Raw genomic sequence first — 19,062 nt, 5'->3', positions numbered from 1 at the left:
CTGCCCGATTGTGTATGTCCCTCTGATTTTTGACAAATTCTTGGAGTGTTTTTTTTCATAATGCTAATATGCATCCTTTTAATCTAATGTCACCTGTCCAATAAGTGAGTCATTGGCTTAAGGTTCAAGAAAGTTCTTAAAGTACTAATAGCCCAGCCACATCACTTATCACTGAGCTGTCAGTACAGCTGACTTGCATCTCTTTTACCATCATTTGGACACAGCTGAAGCTTTCTCACCTGCAGCTTTTAGTTTCCTCTGAAGGTAAACTGGTTTGAGGGGATGCCATGATGTACATTAATATCTCATATTTCTGCTTGCCAGATTGATGTCCCCAAGACAGATGTGGTCACGTTACTCAGAAATCTTGAGTGACTCCTGTGGCCAGCAAGTTTGCCCGATCTTCAAGTTCCTCCACAACCTAACACCATCCTCCATTGCCATCCCTGCCTCATGCTGCTCCCCAAACATACAGTATGCCCTGCCTACCCAAAGAGGACTCCTCTTGTCCCCCCCTACAGGCCCATCCCTTCCTGCCCTGCGCCTCTGCTCACACTGTTCTTATGCCTGTAATGACATTCCCATTCTTTAGCTGTTTTCAAAACCCAAGTCCTGTTTCAACCTCCCCATGAAGTCTTCCCCATTATTCCCTCTTGGATTTCACAAAGTACTTTATTCAGGATGTCCGATTTATACAAAGTTATACAGCACCTACTGTGTGCTCAGCACAACACTGCCACCACAGTGGCTCAGGAGAGGCTTCATGTAAAGAGGGTTGAAGGAAATTACAGATCCTAAGAGGAAAAGGTGAGGAAGGGGAATTGAAAGAGGCACCAAGCTGGAGGATGGAGTGCTGCATATGGAGGAGAGAGTGTGTGTGAAGGGAAGTAATATGTAAGAAATAAAAGTGAAAGGCTTTAAATGTCCAAGAGAGGAGTTTATATTTGATCCTAGGGATGATAGGGGCCACGGAAATTTAATGAGAAGGAATGTGACATGGTCAGGCCTGTGCTTGCAAAAAAAAATCACTTTGGCAGCTGTATGGAGGATAGATTGCAATGGGAAGAGGCCTCCCTTGTGGCAAGGCGGCCCGTTAGGAGACTTGGGATAGTCCCAGTGAGAGGTGGTGAGAATGGAGGGAAAGGGGACAGATGGAAAAGATGTTGTGAAGTGAAATCAACTGGATTTAGCAAGTGATTGGATCGATATGGAGTGAGTAAGACAGAGGTGTCAAGGATGGCGCTGGGGTTTCACACCTAGGTAACTGGAAGGATGGTGGTGCCCTCAACAGAAAGAGTTGGAGAGAAAGATCACAAGTTCCATTTTGACCATATTGAATTTGAGATCTCTATGGGACATCCCCTTGGAAATGTCCAAGAGGCAATCGATGATGGTGAACTGGAGCTCAGGAGAGAGACTGGATCTGAGTCAACAACATAAAAGATCATCATTAATCCCATTTGCACTGATGAGGTCATGAGAGAAAAAAATGTAATATCATTGTTTTAATAATTCTCTCTACTAAGGTGTGTTATATCGACCAAAGTCCATAAGGACAAGCACCATACCAATCAATCAATAAACATTTATTAAGCACCTATTATGTGTCAGGCACTGTGCTAAGTGCTGGGGATACAAAGAAAGGCAAAAGACAATTCCTGCCTTCCAGGAGTTTGCAATCTAATGAGCGAGACAACATGCAAACAAATACATACTGAGTCATATATATACATAGACAGATATATGTGCACAGACACACACACACGTGCATATTTGTATCATTAAATAATATTCAAACTTTGTATTTCCTTTGGTACCAAAAACTCCGCAAAAAAGCATTACTTAATGTGAATTAAACACAGCCTCACCCCTCAAAAGCTCAGAAGGCCTCTGAACGACAAAAAAAAGGTCAATGCAAAGTGCCTACTATATACTCAACAACTGCTATGTTTTAGTTAACTCCCTATCATGTGCCCAGGATACAAAGCAAAAGTGATAAGCAGGCCTTACTCTCACAGAGCTTACATCCTACTGGAAGATACAACACGTAAACTATATAGACAGAAGAGAATGTGAGGAAAGAGATATGTCAGTGACAACTAAGGGGATGATGGTCTTTGAAACCAAAGGCTCTACCAGGCAGAGGTGAGAGGGGAGGGCATGCTAGGTGTGTCTGCCTCAAACCCAGCTAGAAATCACTGTCTTCTTCTTTGAACTCTGAACTAGCAGGACAGGGCAAGTGTTCCTGTGGTATTTTCACATAATTCCTGTGATCGTAACAAGGGTACCTGTCTTTATCCTCCCTCCCCTCCGTCCCTAGAGAGTAAGTGCATTGAGTTCAGACACCATTATTTTCTGTATCCTCTGGAGTATCTGGCTCCACTGCTTGTCACATAATAGGTACTTGATAAATATTTGTTGAATTAATGGACTGTGAAATTTCTCATCTATGTTGTGCTGTGAAAGTCACTGCCTCTTTTACTCAAGGTCCCAAAGATTATGAGAAGCAGAGCCAAGCCTTAACTCTAGATCTTCTGACTTCAGATCCCTGGCTCTCCAGAACCATTTGCCATCTCAGGATACAGGGGCTTGGTGGCAGGATGCTATGTCTTTGGCATCAATTACTGCAGAATTTAAAAGGATTTGCCCTTAATTAGGTGACTTGATTTGGAGAATTTAAAATTTGTGTTTAGAGTAGAGATTTGGGAATCGTATTCAGCATGAGTGTTCAAGGATGAGAAACGATAGTTCTACATGAAGAAATGTTCAAGAACATAATCCAGTTAAATGATCCCATTCAGCTTGTGTGTTTTGATGGGGAGCTATCAGGAAAGAAGCAAATCCAAGTTACTCATAATTATTACTGAAGATTGCTTTGGTAGGACGCTGGAGGTGAAATAAAGGGTCATCTGGGAAAGAGAAGTTCTTTTTGTGAATCATTGGCATTTCTATGAGTTAAAAGATATAAGTTGCAAGAAATATTAGATCTCTAGTAGGGCAATGATGCCCTTGCTTCTCACTGTGCCCCAGGGGCAAGAAAGCAGCAGTAGAAAGATCAGGAATCCCCAGGATTTGGGTTCAAATCTTGATTACCCACTGATTACTTGAGTGTCCTTACGAAAGTCACTTCACTTCTCTACCTCAATTTATTCTAAAATGAGAAGGCTGACTATGTCAGGGCTTCTTAACTTTTGTGTGGGTCATGGACCCTTTTTGCTGGTCTGGTAAAGCCTATGGACCCATTTTCAGAACGTTTTCAAATGCATAGGATTACAAAGGAAACCAATTATATTGGAATAAAGTTGAAATTTCTCCCATCCAAGTTCATGGACCCCCTAAGACACCTATCCATGGACCCTAAAGTCTAGGACCAGGAGATCTTGAAGATTCTTTCCTGCCCTAAATCTCCAACCCTTAATGTGTCCTCAGTGGGATGAAGTACACGAGCCTCTCCTTTCCTCCGTCTTCATCCTCATTCTACCTCTCCTTCCCCACTTCTCCATGCAGTGTTCAAATTGACACGGGCTTCAGAAAAGAGACATTGCAACTTTGCTTTCCTTTGTATATGGTCCATCTCTTTTAACCTGGTCAGGTATAGCCATGGGAGCAGGAGAGAGTGGAAAGGGAAAATTAATTGTTATTAATAACTTATCACAATATGCAATCTGACTTTTGTAACCTAGTCACAATCAGTAGAGTGTAAGCTCCTTGAGAGCAGGGACAGTTTTTATTTTTGGCTTTCTCTCTCCAGGGAGCAGCTAGGTGGCACAGTGAATAGAGTCCCAGGCCTGGAGTCAGAAGACTTGAGTTCAAATCCGAACTCAAACACTTACTAGCTGGGTGACCCTGAGCAAGTTCACTTCATCCTGTTTGCCTCAGTCTCCTCATCTGTAAAATCAGTAGGAGAAGGAAATGGCAAACCACTCCGGTATCTTTGCCAAGAAAAAAGATCGGACATAACTGAAACAAGAAGAATTACCCAACACAGCCCTTTATTTTACATCATCAGAAGTTAACATATTCTTGTTGAGTTGAATAAGATTTTCCTTGTTTGTCAATGTAACTAAGGTAGATTGGCTTGGCTTTCTGTTGCAATTAAAGCTACTTTGTGCATTTTCTACGTTATTTCTTCATTCAGAAAACCCAGCAATAGTTGTGCTGATATTCTAAAATGCAGCGTGATTTAGGACTGTTGAAACTAAAGTCAGGATATCACAAATCTGCAAGATGTCAGGGCTAAGTCCTACTCTTTCAAAAAGGATGGGATCATAAATCCCATTTTATTTTTATGATTTGGCTTGTACACAGTGAGTATTTCAATGTTGCTCCCTTGCCAAAACACAAACTCGCACACCCATGCACTCCAATTTGTTTCTTACTCCGGTAATTTGTGACTGCATGTTGACACTGACCTAGAAATGTTCCTGGTGCTGTTTTAAATCTTATGTCAAGAGGAGAAATTGGAATCTGGTTTGCACATTTGTGTCTGGATTTCTGTAATTGTCCAAAATCTGACTTTGTCCCAGAAATACTGATTGGGAAGTTATGAGATATTCTCGTGCCCAAGACTTTTAATGTTAATAGTTCTGAAGGGAGAAGAGCAGCTGCTCTGGGGTATTTCTCATGTTTTTTCTGTAGCCCCCCAAAGTTAAACTCTGTTTAACCCAATTTAATATCATACTAGTAGTCCCACTTCTGAGCCCAAATATGGCCTTATATTCAAAAGTTAAAAAGCAGAAGAAGAAAATAAAAAGCTATTATCATGGCCTCTTCCCTTATATCCCTTATGATGGCAAGGTCAAGTCCTCAGAGAAGCTAGTCTTTTTCCATGAACCTTGATCTAGCTGCCAGTATCCTCAATAATAAGGACAAGAGAACTTGTTTCTTTAATCTAACACCTTGATGATTGAAAAACATTTTTTTAAAAAAGCAGCCATGTCAAAAGAATTTCAAAACAGCCAACATTTGTTTCTAATTATGCACTTAAAAGATATGAACCTTAAAATTATTGGGGGAGGGGGAGTGGTTTGCTAGTTGTTCTGTTTAAATCCACATAATTTTAATTTGCAAAGGACACTTTGCTAACATGCAATTTAGTAATGCAACAAAATGATTAGAGTGTCAACTTGGAGACGATATCATTTCATAAAAGTAGAGGTGGAGAGCCTGTTGGTGGACATAATCCATGATACAGATACAATACAAACATGGTTGCCTCTGCATATATGGGCTGGGGCTTCGTGGGAAATCAAAAGAATTCAATCTACTTTGTTACCCTTTGAGCCATTCTTTGGACCACCTCAGTAAAAACAAATGTTGCCCTCATGGAGGATCAGGTGACCACATGTCTGGAAATGTCCCTGGGTCAGCAGATTTCTGTTTCACTTACCCCCTAGTTGTATAGCTGTTTGACTTTTCCACTGATCATTAACAGAATCGTCTACCTGGGGAATTATAACACTTAGAGAAGCTTACAAAATCCATACAAACAACGGTAAGTAACAGAGGTATCTGCCAGTTTCCTTGGCCTGTGCAAACAATCTCAATTACTGGTATTTAACTCCCTAGTAGACTCTATGTTCCATTTTTGTGGAATTTCAGCATTCCTCCCAATTTCATTTACTGTTGTTGAGCTACACAGCTCTTTCTTTGCTTTGTAGTAAAAGACAGTAAATCCTGCTGGTATCCTTGCTCCCAATGGTGGTACACATAAAACTTTGATCTTTTTTATAAACACAGCTGTCTTACTTCTCATTGAGCCAAGCCCAGTTCAGATTAGCCTTTTGCCAAAAGTAAGGCTCATCTTTGAAGTCAACTGAAGTTAGAGCTGTCTTAAAGCTGTTGGCAAAACTCTTCAGAGAGGTGGTTTTGTCACAGAAAAAGTAAGCCAGAGACAACAACAGTGACTACCAAATAAGGCCAAGGGCCACTGATGGTAAAGGACACAACAGTGATAAGAAAATAAAGAGATTTTCTCTACAAACTGGTTTTCTACTTTAAGTAGCTTGGGTTCATTCACTTAAACAAGCTCCCTTTGATTAAGCTGTCTATAATCAAATAATTTTCCCCCTTTTATTTGCTATGCATTTAAAATCAGACACAACCCACTTTCACTTATTGTATGTTTTCTCCCTGTGGTGGGTGTTGTCTTGTACTAACCAGTAAAAAACAAGTTATCTATATAGGTTTGTAAGTTAGCTGTATTTTAGAAGCAGCATAAAAGATATTACTAAGGATATGGGTAACTGAAAGAAGTGAACCAGAGAGAATGAGAAACAACAGTTGGACAACCCAAGTGGTACTTTGGTACAATTGGGTCATTAAAAGAACAAAAGAAGGCCTGTGGTCCATTGCAGAGCCCTTCTGAAGGACTTAATAGGGAAAAGCTGTCTAGAATCTTACAAACAGAAATCAGGGAGGGCCTGCTTCTTCATTAGTGGAGAGAGTACCCAGAACTATGAGACCATGGACCTTCCAATGTATGAAAATAAAGAGGTCAGGTTCATTCCATCAAGGAAGCATTTATTAAGTGCTTATGATATGCCAGGCACTGTGCTAAGCACTGGAGATACAAAGAAAAAGCAAAAACTATCACTATCCTCCAGAAGTTTACATTCTAATGAGACAACATGTATGTATATGTGTATATGTATAGATGTGTGTGTATAAAGTATGTACAAGATAGCTACAAAGTAGATATGTATGTATATATGTAGCTATACACAAGACACCTATACAAAGTAGATACATGTATATATGTAGCTATACACAAAACACCTACAAAGTAGATACATGTATATATGTAGCTATACACAAAACACCTACAAAGTAGATACATGTATATATGTAGGTATACACAAGATACCCACAAAGTAACCTTGATAGATACAGAGCAACCCTTGGAGGGGACAAGACTAACAACTGGGATGTTAGGGAATGGGGACGAGGAAAGACTTTCTCCAGAAGGCAGGGCTTGCACAAAGTCCTAAAAGAAGGGAAACCAAGAGAGACAAATGTGAGGAGGGAAAGCATTCCAGGCACGAAAGTTGTTTTAACTGCATGCCACTTTTTTTTTCTCATGTTGATTCTTCTAGTTTCACAGTAATTTTGATCTTTTATCTAATAAGTTGGTGACCTGAATGTACATTCACATCTGGTTAGGGAATACCTTCCATAACAGTAATGAATGGTTGCCTGTGTGTTAAAATAATCAGGTTGTTGTTTGGTTGTGGTTTTTTTTCATGTCATTTGGCATTCTCCCTATAGGGTACATCCCAGCTCTTTTCCTGAAGAAAGTACTCATGTTCATGATGCAGAAGTGTAATGGGATTTTGGTACGTGCCCAGATCACCTGTGATGGAAGCATCCATGTGGGAGACACAAGGGACCTGCTTCTCAGAGAAAAACACCCTGCGCTCCTGCACGATGTGACTGGAGCAGCCTCTGCTCTGGCTGCATAGCCAGAACTGCATCACCAACTGGTCAGCCAGCTGTGTCTCTTCAAGATTGGCTGGACTGATCTTTGAGTGCCGGGAGGGCACTCAAAGCCTTCTCATCACAGCAGAGCCTGCAAGGACTGTACTCCACCAGCATAGCTTTCTAAAACTGAGGGCCATCACCACATCATGCCTCACTAAAGTAGGCGCCCAGAGGTCAGTCTCAAGACGTCTGGAAATAGGGGGCAGGTAGCGCATGACTGGAGAAATGTACGAAAGATGCTATTAATACTACTACTGAATAAAAGTGATCAGATGGAAATCACCAATTACCAAACTATATGATTATGCTCCTAGTCCTCTTAAATCTTTATCAGACTGAGCCACATATAGATTGAGAATATTCTAGATGAAAATATGAGAAGGAAAACTTGCACAAATGGATAGCCCACTGGGCCTGGAGTCAGGAAGGTGTTGTTCAATTTGGTGACCCCATTTGGGGTTTTCCTGGCAAAGACACTAGAGGGGTTTGCCATTTACCTCTCCCGCTCATTTTACAGGTGAGGAAACTGAGGCAAAGAAGGGTAAGTGATTTGCCCAGGATCACAAGCTAGTAAGTGTCTGAGGCCAGATTTGAACTCAGGAAGAAGCATCCTCTTAACTCTAGGCCTGGTGATCTATCCACTGCACCACCTAGCTGCCCTAAACATGAAGTCACGAAGACCTGGGTTCAAATCCAGCTTCAGAAACTAAAAGCTGTGTGACTTGGGGCGGTCACTTAACCCTGTCTACCTCAGTTTCCTCAGCTGTATAAAAAGGATGATAGTAGCACCCACCTTCCAAGGTTATTGTGAACACAAATGGGATAACATTTGTAAAGCTCTTAGCACAGTGTCTAGTATATAGTAGGTACTTAATAAGTGCTCATTCACTTTGTAAAGCTCTTAGCACAGTGTCTGTCTAGTATATAGTAGGTAGTTAATAAGTGCTCATTCACTTTCTCCCTTCTCCCAGAAGATCGCATCTTCATAATCACATAGTTGACAGAAAGATGTGTATAATATAAGATACCATTGTGTCTATTGTTTGTTGATTATTTAAAAAAAAACCTTTGAACTTAATTGTTTATTAATTATTAAAAACCCCTTGAGGTCAGTCACTGTTTTTTGCCTCTTTTGTTTCCCCAGTACTTAGCACAGTGCCTGGTACAAGGTAGGCATTTTTTTTGGGGGGGGGAGGGCTAGGCAATAGGGTTAAGTGACTTGCTCAGGGTCCCACAGCTAGTAAGTGTTATCTGTCTGAGGCCGATTTTGAACTTACATCCTCCTGAATCCAGGGCCAGTGCTCTATCCACTGCGCCACCTAGCTGCCCTAAAATTATAGTATTATCTTGATTTTAAACTGGATTTTGTTTTTGGGGGGGGTTGTTTGTTTTTGTTATTTTTTTTTTTGCTAGGCATTGGGGGTTAAGTGACTTGTCCAGGGCAAAGTAGGCATTTTAAAAATGTTTATTGACTGATTGGTAGAACAAAATGGAGGGCAGGTAGCTGGCGCAACAGACAGAGCTCTGGGCCAGGAGTCAGGAAGACTCCTCTTCCTGAGTTCAAATCTGGCCTCAGACATTTCCTGGACATTTCCTCAGACAAGTCACTTAACCCTGTTTATCTCAGTTTCCTCATCTGTAATATGAGCTAGAGATGGAAATAGCAAACCACTCCAGTATCTTTGCCAAGAAAACTCCTAATGGGGTAACAAAGAGTTGGACATGACTGAAAAACGACTCAGCAACAGAGTAAAATGCAGCCTTAAAGACATTACACCAAAAAAGGAGTCTCCCTTGCATATGTTAAGGTCACACAAGATTCCTTGACAAATATAAGCACAGAGATAATTACATCCAACAGTTCTTGTTATCAAAATAAAATGAGTCTCAACACAGGGAAATATACATTAATTTGCTACTGTCATGGAGGATGTCCAGCACAGAGTCCAAATGGAAGAATTCCCTGTAGATGGCTCACAAGCACAATGCCCACCTCTTGAACATCAATATCCCCCACTGATGTGATATAGATACAGTATGGTTCTAATTAAGCCGTAGCTATAATATGTTACTAACAATGGCTTGTATATAAGGAACAATGTAGAAGATATCATCCAATATTGGAGGAGGAGATGGGCAAAGGGGGAGGAGTGACAACTTTTTTTTAATAGTATTTTTTTTTTCCAATTATATGTAAAGTCAATTTTCAACATTCATTTTTTTGGAAAGATTCTGAGTTCCAAATTTTTTTCCCTTCCTCTCCTCTCCCTTCCCCAAGACAGCAAGCAATCTGATATAGGTTACACATGTGCAATAACGTAAAACATATTTGCACATTAGTCATGTTGTGAAAAAAGAAATAGAACAAAAGGGAAAAAAACCAACAAAATCAACAACAAAAAAGTGAAAATAGCATGCTTTGGATCTGCATTCAGGTTCCATCGGTTGTTTCTCTGGATGTGAATAGCCTTAAATCATGAGTCTTTTGGAATTGTCTTGGATCATTGTGTTGCTGAGAAGAGCTAAGTCAACATAGTTGATCATTGCACAGTGTTGCTGTTACTGTGTACAATGCCCTCCTGGCTCTGCTCACTTCACTCTGCATCAGTTCATGTCAGTCTTTCCAGGTTTTTCTGAAATCCACTTGCTCATCATTTCTTATAGCACGATAATATTCCATTACATTCATATACCACAACTTCTTCAGCAATTCCCCAGTTGAGAGGCATTCTCTCAATTTCCAATTCTTTGCCACCACAAAAGAGCAGCAAGAAGTATTTTTGTACATGTGGGTCCTTTTCCCTTTTTTATAATCCCTTTGGGATGCAGACCTACCAGTGGTATTGCTGGATCAAAGGGTATGCAGAGTTTGCAGTTCCAAACTGCTTTCCAGAAGGGTTGGATCAGTTCACAACTTCACCAACAGTGCAATACGGTCCTAATTTTCCCACATCTTCTCCAACATTTATCATTTTCCTTTTCTGCCATATTAGCCAATCTGACAGGTATGACGTGGTACCTCGGAGTTGTTTTAATTTGCATTTCAAGGAGTGACAACTTAGAGCACAGGCAACCATTGACCTTGATTCTGACTCTGGAGGGAGGAGGAACTCTTGGGTTTTGCTGCTACTCCTTCTAAGTCAGGTATGTATCCTAGTGATCCTTATTGAGCCTCCAATGCAGAGGACATGTGAGGTCCAGTTATTCTTGTCTGTGTTGCAAAAATCAAATTAGCAGGCAAACACACTATCCATTCCACCTTGACAAATTAAAGCACATTAGTATTCTGACATGCTATCAGTGTTTAAATCTCAAAAATATTTACCAAAAACTGAAAGCATAACAGAGAGGGGAAAGAGAGCAATATGTTAGCATGTGTAAATGGATGTTTTGAACTCTATTGTAGATAGAGCATTCTGTTGAAGTTCTCCATTTGGTCCTGCTTTCTGACCACTTTGGCCTCTCTAGGGTTAATCTCATGGCACAAATACCAACACTGAGATTCTGCAGGATTCTGATTTGCTCCTTTCTGATGTTATCCCTGCAGCTGTCTTCTATGCAGCTTTTCCATTGTTTGGTCTCTTTGTGTTCTTTGTAGCTTGGGTGCAATTGTAATTTCATTTCTAGTGCATTCCACCCTAAAGTTGTGTAAAATCCTTTATTTTTCTTGGGGTGGGAGGGGATTGTTAGCATGAAAATGTCAATGTAGAAAATGTGACATCTGAATATTACTATATGAAAAATAAATGTTAAATAAAATGAAAAAAAAAGGAGTGACAACTTGATGGTCCCAAAGTTGCCCCCATCCTTAGATGATACTGAGAGATCTTGAAGAAGATCTCTAGCATGTGGAGCAGCTCCTTTACGGAGGATTTATGAAAGAACATGGACAAAAAATACATAAGGTGAGAAGGGCCAGTGAATCCAAAAGCATTCAGTAAGCACTAACTCTATGCTAGGCACTGGGCTGAGCTCTAAGGGTGCAAAGGTCAAAATAATTCTGCCTTGCAAGGAGCTCCTAGTCTAAAGGAAGGGAAGACAGAGAGATTGCAAACCTTCCTAGAGAGAATAGGCACACTGACAAGATTATGGATCCATCCATGTTGAAATATGAAGATTAGAAAAGATATCTTGAATGAAAATAAGTAAGGCCAGTCTCTATAGTCCCTGGTCAGTAAAAATCCGACCATCCATGATCGCTCCAACAAATGAAGTAATATAACACATGTCTACAGGTTTTAAGAGACACACATGCACATGGAAAAATGAGCAGTTTCTTTGGAAGTTCTGTGCCTATTCTTTTAATGAGTACTCGCTGTACACATGGGTTTTAGTGGCCCTAGGAGTCCAGTGATTAAAACTACACAAAGCCGGGGTTACAATGATGTATGACTGATGAGCAGTAGCAGTTGGGTACCCAATAGGCAAAGAAACACCAAATGTTTCCCCAACATGAGAACCAGGGATGCTAGCCTTATATTTAGCAAAAATCAATCCAAGAGAACTTGGAGCAGCTCCTCCATCCAATGATCAGTTAAGAATGAGTTCGGGTTAATCTTTTTTTCAGTCCAGAGTTGGGATTTTATTCCACCCCCCACCCCCACACAGCCAATCTGTGGCCAAATCTTTTCAATTATATGCCCACGTTTTTCCCATCTGCCCCATACACTCCACTCACACATCCAACATTCCAGCTTGGGCCATCATCAAATCTCTTCTGGATTATTGCAACAATGTCTTCAACAATGTCTGCGACTGTAGCCTCTCCCCTGTCCAGTCAAACTTCCAAACTGCCTGCTAGGAAATTGGTTTTCTCAAGGCCCAACTTCTCCAACACTGCCCTTCTCAAGAAGCTTCTGAGGTTCCTTCTTGCCTCCAGGATAAAATGCAAACTGCTCCATTTGGAATTTAAAGCCTTTTGTCACCTGGTTCTAGATTATGATTCCAGACTTAGTGGATATTATTTCCTCTCAGTCCCCTGACATTTTATATAAACTGGCCAGACACAACATCATTTGAAAATTTTTTTTATTAATTTATTTATTTTGATTTATCAACAATCACTTTCATAAGCTTTTGAGTTTTAAATTTTTCTCCCTCTCCCCAAGAAGGTGCACAATCTGATATAGGCTATACATATACATTCCTATTAAACATATTTTCCCATTAGTGATGTTGTAAGGAAGAATTAGAACCAATAGGAGGAACCACCAGAAAGAGAAAACAAAACACAACAGAAGAAAAGAAATAGTAAATAGTATGCTTCGATCTGCATTCAAACTCCATAGTTCTTTCTTTGGATGTGGATAGCATTTTCCATCATGAGGCCTTTGGAGATGTCTTAGATCTTTGTATTGCTGAGAAGGGTTAAGTCTATTAATATTAGGCATCACACAACATGGCTGTTACTGTGTACAATGTTCTCCTGGTTCTGCTCACTTCACTCAGCATCAGACCATACAAGTCTTTCCAGGTTTTTCTGAAATCCATCTGCTCATCATTTCTCACAGCACGATAGTATTCCATTACATTCACATGCCACAACTTGTTCAGCCATTCAGACACAATATCTTCCACCTCTTTGCCTGAACCCAACGCCTAAAATGTTCTTCCTTCTCCCTCTAGCTCCTTTGAGCCCATACTACCCTTCGAGGCCCAGCTCAGACATTACCTCCCAGATAAGGCCTTTCCACTACTGCAAAGGTACCTCATGTTCTCTTCCCTACCCCCTCAAAAAAATTACTTTGTATGTATTTCTCTGTGTACATATCACTTCCCCCAGCAGAGTGTAAGCTCCTTGAGGGCAGGGCCTAGTTTATTTTCATCTTTTTATCCTCACTGCTTAGCCTGTTGCCTGGCCCATAGTAGGTACTTGATAAATTCTTGTTGAATCTATGAAATCCTACTGTTGGGAGAATTTTCCAGTCCTTACTAGCTACTGTCCAAATAAGACAAAATAGTATAAAAAGAGGCAGATAACTGCAGTTTATTTATTTACTCAAAAGTGTGAAACACACAAGTAGGTGATAGGCATGTGTATCTCACAATGGCATATATGTGTATGTGTGTGTGTACATATATACACACATATACATACACACACACCTGCATACAGTACATATGTGTCTATCTATTATAAATCTATAATAGCCATTTGAGGTGCAGCTAGGTGGCGCAGTGGCTAGAGCTCCAGCCTTGGAGTCAGGAGGACCTGAGTTCAAATCTGGCCTCAGACACTTGACACTTACTAGCTGTGTGACCCTGGGCAAGTCACTTAACCCCATTGCCTAGCCAAAAAGCAAAGCAAAACAAAATAAAATATAATAGCCATTTGCACTAGACCACAGAAAATTGAACCTTCTTTATCAGTCAGTTGGTCAATGAGCATTTGTTAAGGGAATATTAAGTGCTTTATTAGATAGGATAAATAGAAAGGGGTGACTTTCCAGAACTGCTGAGGTCCTTGAATGAGTGTCAATAGCAACTGTTTACTGTTCCAGCCAGAAACTCTAAGGGTCTTTCCCTCCCAGAGTGATAGTTTTGTGATGACAAACTGGGCCATCTTTTTCTTAGTTCTTACCTAGCCCTTAGTCACTGAGTGGGCAAAGCCTCAGACAAACTGAGATCTGGGAAAGACGTTAATATAGAAAAGCTAAGGTTGCCACTGCATCCTGGGCCATTTATAGTCATCTTGACCTGTGGCTTGCCACTGGACTTCGATGACTCTGGAGGACAGAGTGAGCCCAATGACTTTGCTCAGCTCTGTTTCACTCAAGGCATCATCGCCCTTCTGGTTGTCTTAGAGAATGAAAGATGAAAAACAGTTAAGGAATTCTGAGTTTTCTTCTGTAGTCTTGAAGAGATTATGCAAAAAGGAGGTATTTGAAGGAGACACTCAAAGAGGCATCACACAGAAAAAAAAAGAAAAATAGCAAACACGAAACAAAATGGAGTCACTTACGTCTCCCCAAAATCCCCTTCCAACACTATTTATCCTAAAAGGTTTATCTCAAATAAATACTTCTTCCCAGAAGCCTCCTCTTGGAGTTCCCCAGCTAACAATAATAGCTAACATTCACATGGTGCTTACTGTGTACTTGACCCTGGGAGATAGGGGTTATTATTGTCCCCTAGAGTGGAGGAAACTGAGGTCAACAGAGATTAAGTGACTTGCCCAGGATCACACAGCTAGTAAACATCTGAGGCTGGATTTGAACTCAGGTCTTCCTCACTCTAGACCTGGTGCTGTGTGCACTGTAGCACTATCTAACTGAAAGTGATGCCTTCCGTTACTCTTTGATTCTAGCACTTTGTTTCCCATCTCTTACAGCATTTCTTGCATTGTATTTACCAGATGCAGTTTGGTTTTTGGGGGGAGAGGAGAGTGGGAAGAGTTCTATGCCAAGAATCAGAGGACTTTGGGCAACTCATTTTCACCTCTCAGTTCCTTCATCTCTAGGGCTAATGATGCCTTACAGGGCCGCTCCTCTACATGTATCCCTTCCAAAGTCTATTCTCTTTCTAGGTGTTTATGTACATTCCAGACCAAAACTGCCAGTGTTAACATTTCCCCAAAATATCCAATCCAATCCACCCAGGGTCAGTCAAGTTATGTCAATCAGATAGCCGAAGTCTTCAAGCAATAAGAATATTGGGAAGCAACATGTTGTTACAGGATCACTTTAAAAATCCTATGTTTAGCATTTAATCACATACCAACGTTCACAATTTTAGATCCTATAATTAGAGGGCGTTCCAATCCCATTCTCAGGTCACCAGTACCATGGAACCATCTTGCAAAATGCAGTGACAATGGGGCAGCTAGGTGGTGCAGTGGATAGAGCACCGGCCCTGAAGTCAGGAGGACCTGAGTTCAAATTCGATCTCAGACCAAACACTTGACCCTTACTAGCTGTGTGACCCTGGGCAAATCACTTAACCCCAATTGCCTAAAAAACAAACAAAAAATGCAGTGAAATTATAAAGAACCATTGTAGTCATCAATGGCAACATTTGTACAACAGACATTGCAGACATTTGCAGCCCAGTATGCATGTTAATCAATACCTTCTTACAGAGTATATTTCTGGCCACCAAGGCAGGAAGCAACATAACAGTCAATGTAGCTGGCTGCTCAACATAAAACACCTCACATTCCCAGTTTGACCTTCCATGGTTCTTTCCAAAAAAGGAATTCATCAGGACTTTAACATAGAGTCTTTTGTCCTAGAGATGGTAGACATTCTACCACAGGCTCAAGTCTCTTTGGTCTGAAATGGTACATCCTCTTCTCTGGACAGGGGAGAGGTTAGTAGCACAATCACCCTGTCCTTTCTCTACTATATGCTAGCAGAAGCTCATTTACACTGCGATATGTATGATCTCGGGAGGGATCCTGACCTTCTAGCTATCTTTTGCTCATCGGCTCACAAAAAGTCTTTGGGCAATTTCCCTGGTGACTGCTTTGAAATCTTCCTATGTAATAGGGTCAACTTAAATTCATGTAAAAACATACATACTATGCCAAGAACGTGTTCATCGCTATAGGGTTTAGTCATTTGGACAGAATCAACCCATACAACACCAAAAAATAAAAGAATCATCATGTATGCCATCCTAGTCAATAGTTTTAGAGAGCTCATGACAGTTCCCAAGGCCTCACAACAATCCTATAAAACAAATGGCACCATTATTCACATTTCACAGATTAGTAAATTGAGGCTAAAATCAATCAACTGACCAGGGTCACACAGCAGAAATGTGTCTGTGGCAGGATCGAAATTCAGTTTCCCGTTCTCCAAGTCCCAGATTCCATCCACTGCACTACCCAACTGCCCTAAGAAGTCAGTCCATATCTCCTTTTTCTCACCTCCTTTTTCCAAGTGCCTCACTATTCCCAGTATGGTTTTGGATTGCACTTCTGAAAAATTTTTCACAATAGGCTTCACACAGTCAATGGATCAGAGATGCTAAAGTTTGTTCAAGGCCTGAATATTCCATTTAACTTTCCTTTTTCCTATGAACGGGCTGATATTCATTCAAGGAGGAATTTAAGCAGGGGCCCTCTGGATACTTCCAGTACTGAAATGTTGTCTCATACCCCAAAGTAAAGGTCTGGAAGTCAACTTTCTCTTGCTACCTTCACACCCAACCACAGCTTCCATAAGGGTGCAGCATAGTTTACCAAACCAGATCAACTCTTTTACAAACCAAAATACACACATTTGGATACTTAAGAGGAGGTCTCTTTCTTTACCAACAAAAGTCTCTAATAAGTTACAGTACTAATTCACAAATCAATCATAGCTTTCTGATCAAGGAAGATCTAACCTAATGTTACAAAAAACACTTATAAGTATCACTCCAAAATAAAAAACATTTCTATATGATTTCCAAAATCACAATGTTAAAAAAAACCCTACAATTTACCAACTTAACACTAGCATAAAGCAATCCCACAGATTTAAAACATTAATATAAAACTTACTGCCAGTCTAATAACACTAATCCTGTTGAATGCACTGCAAATTAGCTTTGAGGAAAAAACATTCTATTCATCTACCAATTTTTAGCATTCTACACTAGTTGCATGGGCAGCTAGGTGGCACAGTGAACAAAGCATTGGGCTTGGAATCAAGAAGACTCATCTTCATGAGTTCAAATCCTATCTCAGGCACCATGTCCCTGAGCAAGTCACTTAATCCTGCTTGCCTCAGCTTCCTCATCTGTAAAATTAGCTGGAGAAAGAAATAGCAAACCAGTGCAGTATCTTTGCCAAGAAAACCCCAAACTGGGTCACAAACAGTCAGGTGTGATCGAACAACAACACACGCCAGTTGCATTCAGAAGCCAGTGCAGAGTAGTTATCACTTCTGTTCTCAGAGCTACTAAGAAGTAACACCAGCAGTTTCCATTATTCAGAGTACAGATCAACTATGCTGTGAATAATAATTGACTCCAATTAAATATCAGCCCAATATGGATCCAAACATTAGGCAAGTCACTCAGCCTTCCTGGGCCACAGTTTTCTCTATGGTAAAATAAGGGAATTTGGACAAGATGGCCTTTGGACTTACTCCTAGCTCTGGAGCCATGACCTTACATACAGGTATGGCTGGCTACCTGGTCAGTGGAGACTCTCTGAGCTCTGCAGTCAAGAGCCACCTGAGCTCTATGTGCTACAGCTGCCCAAAAATAACATCAGAGATTTTCTAGGTATAAAGTGAAAGATTTATTACGTTCTCACGAGAAGCGGGCATCTGCTTCGTCCGGCAGTCCGAGCCAAGTGAGGCAAGGCACAAAGGCCCGGACAAAGGTTATATAGCCCTAACACAGAGATACCAACCCACCACTGGCTTTGAATTCCCATTGGATAGGAATTTCAGCCTTACAATCGAAAACCCGAAAATCTACCCCAGAAACAAGAAACCACATTATAATACTCCCAATCCTAGCTATTTATCCTTATTTAGTAATTAGCCATTACCTAATGCTGATGTAACAATACAAATCATGTGATTTCTAGGAACCTGAAACTTAGGCCTATTTAGGCTAGTGTAACCAACCTTGAGTTTGTAACAGTCTAAGACATTGCTACACTCAGTCCATCTGAGAGATCTCACATTGTTTACATTGTTTCACTCAGTTAAAAACCAGAGTCTTGACAAAAGTTTGCAAAAAGGAGAGATCTCTTTATTGACTTTCTCGAGAAAGTGCACCCCCATGCTGCCTCAGCTGCCCCAAGAGTTAGAGTGCTCTTTAAGGCAAGATTATATAGACCCTAACATAGCAGCCCACCCTAACCCCCCTTCCCGTGGGCTCATTGACTGAGCCTCAGGTATATAATCTGTTCGTGTAAAAACTACCCCAGTAACAGAGAGAAAAAAGAGATATAGAAATTATGTTAGCATGTTCCCCTTTTCAGGGCCTCACAGTTTCAGCAGTCTTTTACCCAAGGTCATACAACCAGCTAGAGGATGAGATAGACAGGATGCTCTTATGACTCGAATTTCTGCTAACACTATCTAAGAGTAGAGGAGGGAGAAGGCTAGGGGAGGGGGTCTTGCACTCTGAGGGGTCTTCACTTAGTGTTGGTCCACATGTACCACTCAAAAGCAACAATACCAGAACCATTAACAAGAACTAATGACCCTTTGAGGAGGCTTCACTTCTGAGAGATCATCTCTCACAGCTCCCTCCCTACTCTGGAGCCAAGACCCCAAGTACAGGTGTGGTCACCTGGCCACCTGAGAACACCTCTCAGCTCTGGAGCTATGACCCTAAGTTCACACGTGCTTACCTGGCCACGTGAGCTCTCTTTCTAGCTCTGAGTCTGATTTTAGCTTTATCCAAGTTTGACTGCTATTCTAACTTTTCAAGCACGACTCTGAGCATGCGCCATCGACTTCCCCGCTGGGAGAGTAGAGAAAAAACTACAGTTCCCAGAAGGCCGTGCGAAAAGAGGCCGGGAAGGTTGGTTTCTTCCGCAGGCTCAGAGCCAATGGGAGGCTCTAGAGCAAAACTACAGCTCCCAAAAGGCCTTGCGGGCAGGGCTCGGTTTCTTTTCCGCAGGCGCAGAGACCT

Source organism: Phascolarctos cinereus, unplaced genomic scaffold (assembly GCF_003287225.1).
Source record: "Phascolarctos cinereus isolate Bilbo 61053 unplaced genomic scaffold, phaCin_HiC Scaffold_1;HRSCAF=81, whole genome shotgun sequence".
NCBI classification, from domain to species: Eukaryota; Metazoa; Chordata; class Mammalia; order Diprotodontia; family Phascolarctidae; genus Phascolarctos; species Phascolarctos cinereus.
Note: the sequence above shows the minus strand (reverse complement) of the source record.